The sequence below is a fragment of the Pongo pygmaeus genome, chromosome 5 (genome assembly GCF_028885625.2).
Source record: "Pongo pygmaeus isolate AG05252 chromosome 5, NHGRI_mPonPyg2-v2.0_pri, whole genome shotgun sequence".
Classification (NCBI taxonomy): domain Eukaryota; kingdom Metazoa; phylum Chordata; class Mammalia; order Primates; family Hominidae; genus Pongo; species Pongo pygmaeus.
Genome location: NC_072378.2, coordinates 134,627,542 through 134,635,187, shown reverse-complemented (window position 1 = coordinate 134,635,187; position 7,646 = coordinate 134,627,542). Strand labels below are relative to the sequence as shown.

At 46.0% G+C, this 7,646-nt stretch overlaps 1 pseudogene; it reads left to right on the top strand.

Moving 5' to 3' along the window:
- The first annotated feature begins 5,685 nt into the window (after positions 1–5,685).
- On the top strand, positions 5,686–7,446 carry LOC129037980 (keratin, type II cytoskeletal 8-like; annotated as a pseudogene).
- The last annotated feature ends 200 nt before the right edge of the window (positions 7,447–7,646 follow it).

The following is a 7,646-nucleotide window of genomic DNA, read 5'->3' as shown; positions in this document are numbered from 1 at the left end:
GGTTCAAGCGATTCTTCTGCCTCAGCCTCCTGAGTAGCTGGCATTACAGGCATGCACCACCATGCCCAGCAAATTTGTGTATTTTTAGTAGAGACAGAGTTTCACTATGTTGGCCAGGCAGGTCTCGAACTCTTGACCTCAGGTGATCCACCCACCTCGGCCTCCCAAAGTGCTGAGATTACAGGCATTTTGAGACACCACGCCCGGCCTTATGCTATTTTTTATGGCACCCGTCAGTTTGCAACTGCATATGGGTAAAGCTTTTTAATGAATGCCTTCAGCATTAATTAATGTCCTCCTGGACTATGAGCTCCATGAGGACAAGGACCTTCCTTCTCTTTTACATACAATTAAACCCTCAGGACCTGGCCCCTGGGGGGTTATCAATAAGTATGTGTTGAAACAGAAAGCCAAAAGATCGTGAAATGCCTAAGGTCTATGGAGGAGAAAGAGGGGAGTTAATCTGAAAACCCATATAGAAATCAAAAGTTCTTTGCATTTTATTCTGTTTGGTTTATGTTAAAGTTCCATTATGTGCTAGACAGGATGACTCATCCCTGTAATTCCAGCACTTTGGGAGGCTGAGGTGGGAGGATCACTTGAGTCCAGAAGGTGGAGGCTGCAGTGAGCCATGGTTACACCACTGCACTCTAGCCTGGGCAACAGAACAAAACCCCATCTCTGAAAAAACAGTAAAATACATTGAATAAATTTTTTTAAATTCCGTCATCTGAGACACATCTGTATTGTAAATAACATTTTTTATTTTTTATTTTTTTGAGACAGGGTCTCGCTCTGTCACCCAGACTGGGGTGCAGTGGTGCAATCATGGCTCACTGCAATCTCTGCTTCCTGGGTTCAAGTGATTCTCTTGCCTCAGCCACCCAAGTAGCTGGGACTATAAACACACACCACCACGCTGGGCTAATTTTTGTATTTTTAGTAGAAACCGGGTTTTCTTTTCTTTTTTTTTTTTTTTGAGATGAAGTCTCACTCTGTTGCCTAGGCTGGCTGGTGTGCAGTGGGCGCGATTTTGGTTCACTGCAACCTCCGCCTCTGGGGTTCAAGTGATTCTTGTGCCTCAGCCTCCAGAGTAGGTGGGCCTACAAGCCCCAGCCACCATGCCCAGCTAATTTTTGTATTTTTAGTGGAGATGGGGGTTTCACCATGTTGACCAGGCTGGTCTCAAACTCCTGACCTCAGGTGAGCCACCCGTCTTGGCCTCCCAAAGTGTTTTGGGATTACAGGTGTGAGCAGCCGTGCCCGGTTAAATAACATCTCTTTTGAAGTCATTGTCTTCTCTATGATTCACTGTTCCCTGTAAAGGGATCCATGTAGTGAAGTGTTCTTATAATTTAGTAGTAGGTTAAAGATTTTTCTTTTCTGAAGGAAATCACATTTAGCATGATATAATCTCTTAGGTTTGCCTCAGTTGCCAGGAAACTCAAAGGTAAATTTAAATATAAATTTCAGTGAATAAATTGGACAAATTTTTAGAAATAACTTCTTAGTCACTGAATTTGGTTTTAATCTTGTGTTTTTATTTTCACCCTCCTCATGTGTTTTTCATTGTAAACTGCCTTTTTTTTTCTCTTTGTTCTTTCCTTTTCTTTCTCTTTCTCTCTCTCTCGCTATCTCTTTCTCTCTCTCTCTCTCTCTCTCTCTCTCTCTTTGAGACAGGATCTTGCTCTGTCCCCCAGACTGGAGAGTAGTGGTGCGATGATAGCTCACTTTAACCTTGAACTTCAAGACTCAAGTGATCCTCCCTATTGCCCAGGCTGGAATGCAGTGGTGCAATCTCCACTCACTGCAACCTTGGCCTCCCAGGTTCAAGCGATTCTCCTGCCTCAATCTGCCACCACACCCGGCTAACTTTTATATCTTTAGTAGAGACACGGTTTCACCTTGCTGGCCTTGCTGGTCTCAAACTCCTGACCTCGAGTGATCCTCCCGCCTCAGCCTCCCAAAGTGCTGGGATTACAGGCGTGAGCATCCGCACCCAGCCCATATTTCTTTCAAACTGTGTCCAACTCTACTAAATTTATGTTACTATTATTGCAAAGCAAACTACCCAGAATTTGATGAGCAAAATCCACTGTCATTTATTTGCTCACGATTCTGTGGATTAGGAATTCAGTTTCACCCATTTGGAGGGTTCTGCTCCCTGTGACGTCGGCTGAGTCTTTCCTTGGCTGCATTCAGCTGGTGGTTGAGCTGAGCCAGAAAGTCCAAGAAAGCTTCATGTTTGGTGTCTTAGTGCATCTCTATTGGCCTCTTTCTCTCTCCACATAGCTTGGGCATCCTCACAGTAACATGTTCTTAAGATAGATTTAGATGGCTGCTGGCTTCTAACAGGGAGTGCTTCAAGAGAGCCTGTGGAAGCCGACGACCTCATAAGGCCGAGCCCTGGATGTCATATAGTGTGACTTCTGCTGCATTTTATTAATCAAAAACAAAACAAAACAAAACAAAACGTCATAGGGCCAGCCCAGATTCAACGGGAAGGAAAATAAACTTCACCTCTCAATATGAAGAGTGGCAAAGAGAAACTGTGTCAAAGTTTCTTTCTTTTCTTTTCTTTTCTTTTTTTTTTTCTTAGAGACAGAATCTTGCTGTGTCGCTCAGGCTGGAGTCCAGTGGCTGGATCATAGCTCACCGCAGCCTCAACCTCCTTGGCTCAAGTCATGGTCCCACCTCAGCCTCTCGAGTAGCTAGGACAACAGGCACCCAGCACGACAACTGGCTAAAACTTTCTATTTCACTAAAATATAAAATAATTTTTCAAATTGTATCCAACTGTACTGAATTTATCTATGATCTTTTTTTAAAATCTGAACATTTACAGGAGAAGAATATTAAGGACTCCTAATACGAGATCAGACAAACAGTGTTGGCCTCTTAACTAAATTGTTTCCAAGCATGGTAACATTGGGCAAGGCATTTAATATCCTAAGCCTTAACTATCTTTTTTTTGTCTTTTTTCTTTTTGAGACAGAGTCTTGCTCTGTCGCCCAGGCTGGAGTGCAGTGGTGCAATCTTGGCTCACTGCAAGCTCCGCCTCCCAGGTTCACGCCATTCTCCTGCCTCAGCCTCCCGAGTAGCTGGGATTACAGGTGCCTGCCACCACTCCTGGCTAATTTTTTGTATTTTTAGTAGAGACGGGGTTTCACCATGTTAGCCAGGATAGACTCGATCTCCTGACCTCGTGATCTGCCCACCTCAGCCTCCCAAAGTGCTGGGATTATAGGCATGAGCCACTGCGCCTGGCCTCTAAGCCTTAACTTTCTAAGGCTTATCTGTAAAATGGATTTAATAATAACACCTCAGGCTGGTCACGGTGGCTCATGCCTGTAATCCTGGCACTTTGGGAGGCTGAAGTGGGTGGATCACTTGAGGTTAGGAGTTCGAGATCAGCCTGGTCAACATGGTGAAACCCTTTCTCTACTAAAAACATAAAAATTAGCCAGGCATGATGGCGCGCACCTGTAGTCTCAGCTAGTGGGGAGGCTGAGGCAGGAGAATAACTTGAACCCGGGAGGTGGAGGTTGCAGTGAGCCAAGATCACCCCACTACACTCCAGCCTGGGAGAGAGAGTGAGACTCTGTCTCAAAATAATAAAATAATAATAATAATAACAATAATACCTCAAAGAGCTGTTATGAGGATTAAATGACCTAACGCATGTAAAGTATTTAGCCCCAATGCCTGGTACGCACTAAGCACTCAAAATATGTTAGATATTATCAAGATAGACCTCAAAATTATGACCTACCTCTATAGCTTACTTTTCTGAACTTTTTGTTGTGGTATAAGTTGTGATTTTACTGATGAGTCAGCCTGAAGACAAGCTGCTATGAAAGCTCTGTGCTCTGGAATTTTATTGATTAAAGGTCATTTCTCAAAAGACCTGCACATCATCAACAGGTTGATTCTCTCATTTAGTTATTTAGTTGTTTCTATAGGCTTAGGAAGTAGTGAACATAATTAATTTATCTTCTATAGATGGTTGTCCCTGGAGCACTGCAATGGTCTAGCTTCAGTGTTAAAAAGGTATTTCATTTGCACAGGATCTCATTAAGTCAAATGACACCAAATTACTCTGCTTTTTTAGTTACATATGCACAAGGCACTGAGGGACAAAGGGGTATCGAAATACTTATGTCCAATGTATAATTAGTTATTGATGAGTTTTGACCTAATTTAATCAGTTTAATATGAAATTTTGTTTTCTAATCTGTCTTACATAAAGACTTAAAATCCATTTGAAATTCAAAATCATAATCCATGTAACTCATCAACGCTCTGAATGATCTTTAGAATCTCTCTATTATTCCCCATTCATTAAAATATTTCTCATTAAAGCCTCAAAAACTTGGAGAGCATTCCATCCTTCCTTTTTTAGTGGCAATAAACTCTCTTATTTTCTCAGTTATCTGCTGTGTGTTTTTTTTCTCTCTCTCTCTCTTTTTGACTTACTTTCTCTTTTTGAATTAAAAAAAGCATTTTATTTTGTGAAGAATTGAGTTATTTGGACCTTCTTGAGTACAGGTGATGCTAACATGCTTTAGTTTAAATTTCATTATCCAACTCCACCAAACTCAGGGCAAAAAAAAAAAAAAACAAAAGTCACAGGGATTGGAAAAGCTACCAGAGGCTCTAAAACCCTGTCAGAAGGAAATGCCTAAACTAGAATGAACAGGCATATCCAAACATTGAGTATTTCCACATTAGAAATCTTTTTTTTAAGTGGTTTACTAAGCCAGAGTTTAATAATTATGCTAATGAGCATACTTGTTATGAGTTTTACTGTATGTCAGCCAACCACTTTGCATAGTTTTCAAAGTCCTCCCTGTTCTGCACACATCAGCATACCTTGCCTCACTCCCTTCACTCCTTGGGATAACTCCCCACCTCTGATCCCTCAGGAAGCTTGTTTTGCTCACAATTTCACCCTTACTCCACACTTAGCTAAATTCTACATATGTTTCCAGAGCCAGCTTTAGTTCCATGTGATCTATGACACTTACCTAGCTACTATTTTTTTGTTTTGTTTGTTTTGTTTTGTTTGTTTTGTTTGAGATAAGGTCTAGCTCTGCTGCCCAGACTAGAAGACAGTGGCACAATCACAGCTCACTGCATCCTCGACCTCACTGGCTCAAGTGATCCTTGCACCTCAGCCTCCAGAGTAGCTGGAACTATAGGCATGAGCTGCCATGCTTGGCTTTTTTTTTTTTTTTTTTTGGTAATTTTTTTGTAAGGATGAGGTTTCCCTGTGTTATCCTGGCTGCCAGCTACTGTGAATTGCACAGATTTCTTTCTTTAAATGCAATTAAATTAAGAGCTGAGAGCCGGGCACTGTGGCTCACACCTGTAATCCCAGCACTTTGACAGACTGAGGCAGGTGGATCATGCGGTCAGGAGATTGAGACCCTTCTGGCCAGCATGGTGAAACCCTGTCTCTACTAAAAATACAAAAATTAGCTGGGCATGGTGGTGCATGCCTGTAATCCCAGCTACTCAGGAGGCTGAGGCAGGAGGATCACTTGAACCCAGGAGGTAGAGGTTGCAGTGAGCTGAGATAGCGCCACTGCACTCCAGCCTGGGCGACAGAGAGAGACTCCGTCTCAAAAAAAAAAAAAAAAAAAAAAAAATTAAGAGCTGAATGCTACCAAGAAGCAGCTTCTCCACTCCTTCTGGAATCTCCGCCTGGTTCAGCCTGCCTGCCTCCACTCCTGCCTCCACCATGTCCATCAGGGTGACCCAGAAGTCCTACAAGGTGTCCATCTCTGGCCCCCGGGACTTCAGCAGCCGCTCCTACACGAGTGGGCCCAGTGCCTGCATCAGCTCCTCAAGCTCCTCCTGAGTGGGCAGCAGCAGCTTCCGGGGTAGCCTGGGTGGAGGCTATGGTGGGGCCAGCGGCATGGGAGGCATCACCGCCGTCACAGTCAACCAGAGCCTGCTGAGCCCGCTTAATCTGGAGGTGGATCCCAACATCCAGGCCTGCGCACCCAAGAGAAGGGGCAGATCAAGACCCTCAACAACATGTTTGCCTCCTTCATAGACAAGGTATGGTTCCTGGAGCAGAAGAACAAGATGCTGGAGACCACATGGAGCCTCCTGCAGCAGCAGAAGACAGCTTGGAGCAACATGGACATGTTCGAGAGCTACTTCAACAACCTTAGGCGGCAGCTGGAGACTCGGGGCCAGGAGAAGCTGAAGCTGGAGGCAGAGCTTGGCAACATGCAGGGGCTGGTAAGGATGAGATCAATAAGCTTACAGAGATGGAGAATGAATCTGTCCTCATCAAGAAGGATGTGGATGAAGCTTACATGAACAAGGTAGAGCTGGAGTCTCACCTGGAAGGGCTGACTGACAAAATCAACTTCCTGAGGCAGCTGTATGAAGAGGAGATCGGGAGCTGCAGTCCCAGATCTCGGATACATCTGTGATGCTGTCCATGGACAACAGCCGCTCCCCGGACATGGACGGCATCATCGCTGAGGTCAAGGCACAGTACGAGGAGATCGCCAACCGCAGCCAGACTGAGGCTGAGAGCATGTACCAGATCAAGTATGAGGAGCTGCAGATACTGGCTGGGAAGCATGGGGATGACCTGCAGCATACAAAGACTGAGATCTAGGCCAGGCGTGGTGGCTCACGCCTGTAATCTCAGCACTTTGGGAGGCCGAGGTGGGCTGCTCATGAGGTCAGGAGTTCAAGACTAGCCTGACCAACATAGTGAAACCCTGTCTCTACTAAAAATACAAAAATTAGCCTGGGGTGGTGGCGCACGCCTGTAATTGTAGCTACTCAGGAGACTGAGGCAGGAGAATCGCTTGAACCCGGGAGGCGGAGCTTACAGTGAGCTGAGATCGTGCCACTGCACTCCAGCCTGGGCGACAGAGCGAGACTCTGTCTCAAAAAAAAAAGGCAGAGATCTCCAAGATGAACCGGAACATCAGCTGGCTCCAGGCTGAGATTGAGGGTCTCAAAGGCCAGAGGGCTTCCCTGGAGACTGCCATCGCCGATGCCGAGCAGCATGGGGAGCTGGCTGTTAAGGATGCCAACGCCAAGCTGTCTGAGCTGGAGGCCGCCCTGCAGTGGGCCTAGCAGGACATGGTGCGACAGCTGTGTGCGTACCAGGAGATGATGAACGTCAAGCTGGCCCTGGACATCGAGATCGCAACCTACAGGAAGCTGCTGGAGGGCTAGAAGAGCTGGCTGGAGTCTGGGATGCAGAACGTGAGTATCCATACGAAGACCACCAGTGGCTATGCAGGTGGTCTGAGCTCAGCCTATGGGGGCCTCACAAGTCCCAGCCTCAGCTACGGCCTGGACTCTAGCTCCTTCAGCCACATCAGCTCCACCAAGGCTGTGGTTGTGAAGAAGATCGGGACTCGCAATGGGAAGCTGTTGTCCAAGTCCTCTGATGTCCTGCCCGAGTGAACAGCTACGGCAGCCCCTACCAGCCTGCCCCTCTTGCGGCTGCCCCAGAGCCCAGGAGGGAGGCCCGTATGCAGGGTAGCACAGGGAACAGGAGACCCACCTGAGGCTCAGCCCTAGCCCTCAGCCCACCTGCGGGTGAGTTTACTCCTTGGGGACACCCCCTTGCCCATGCCTCCAGCTACAAAACAATTAAACTGCTT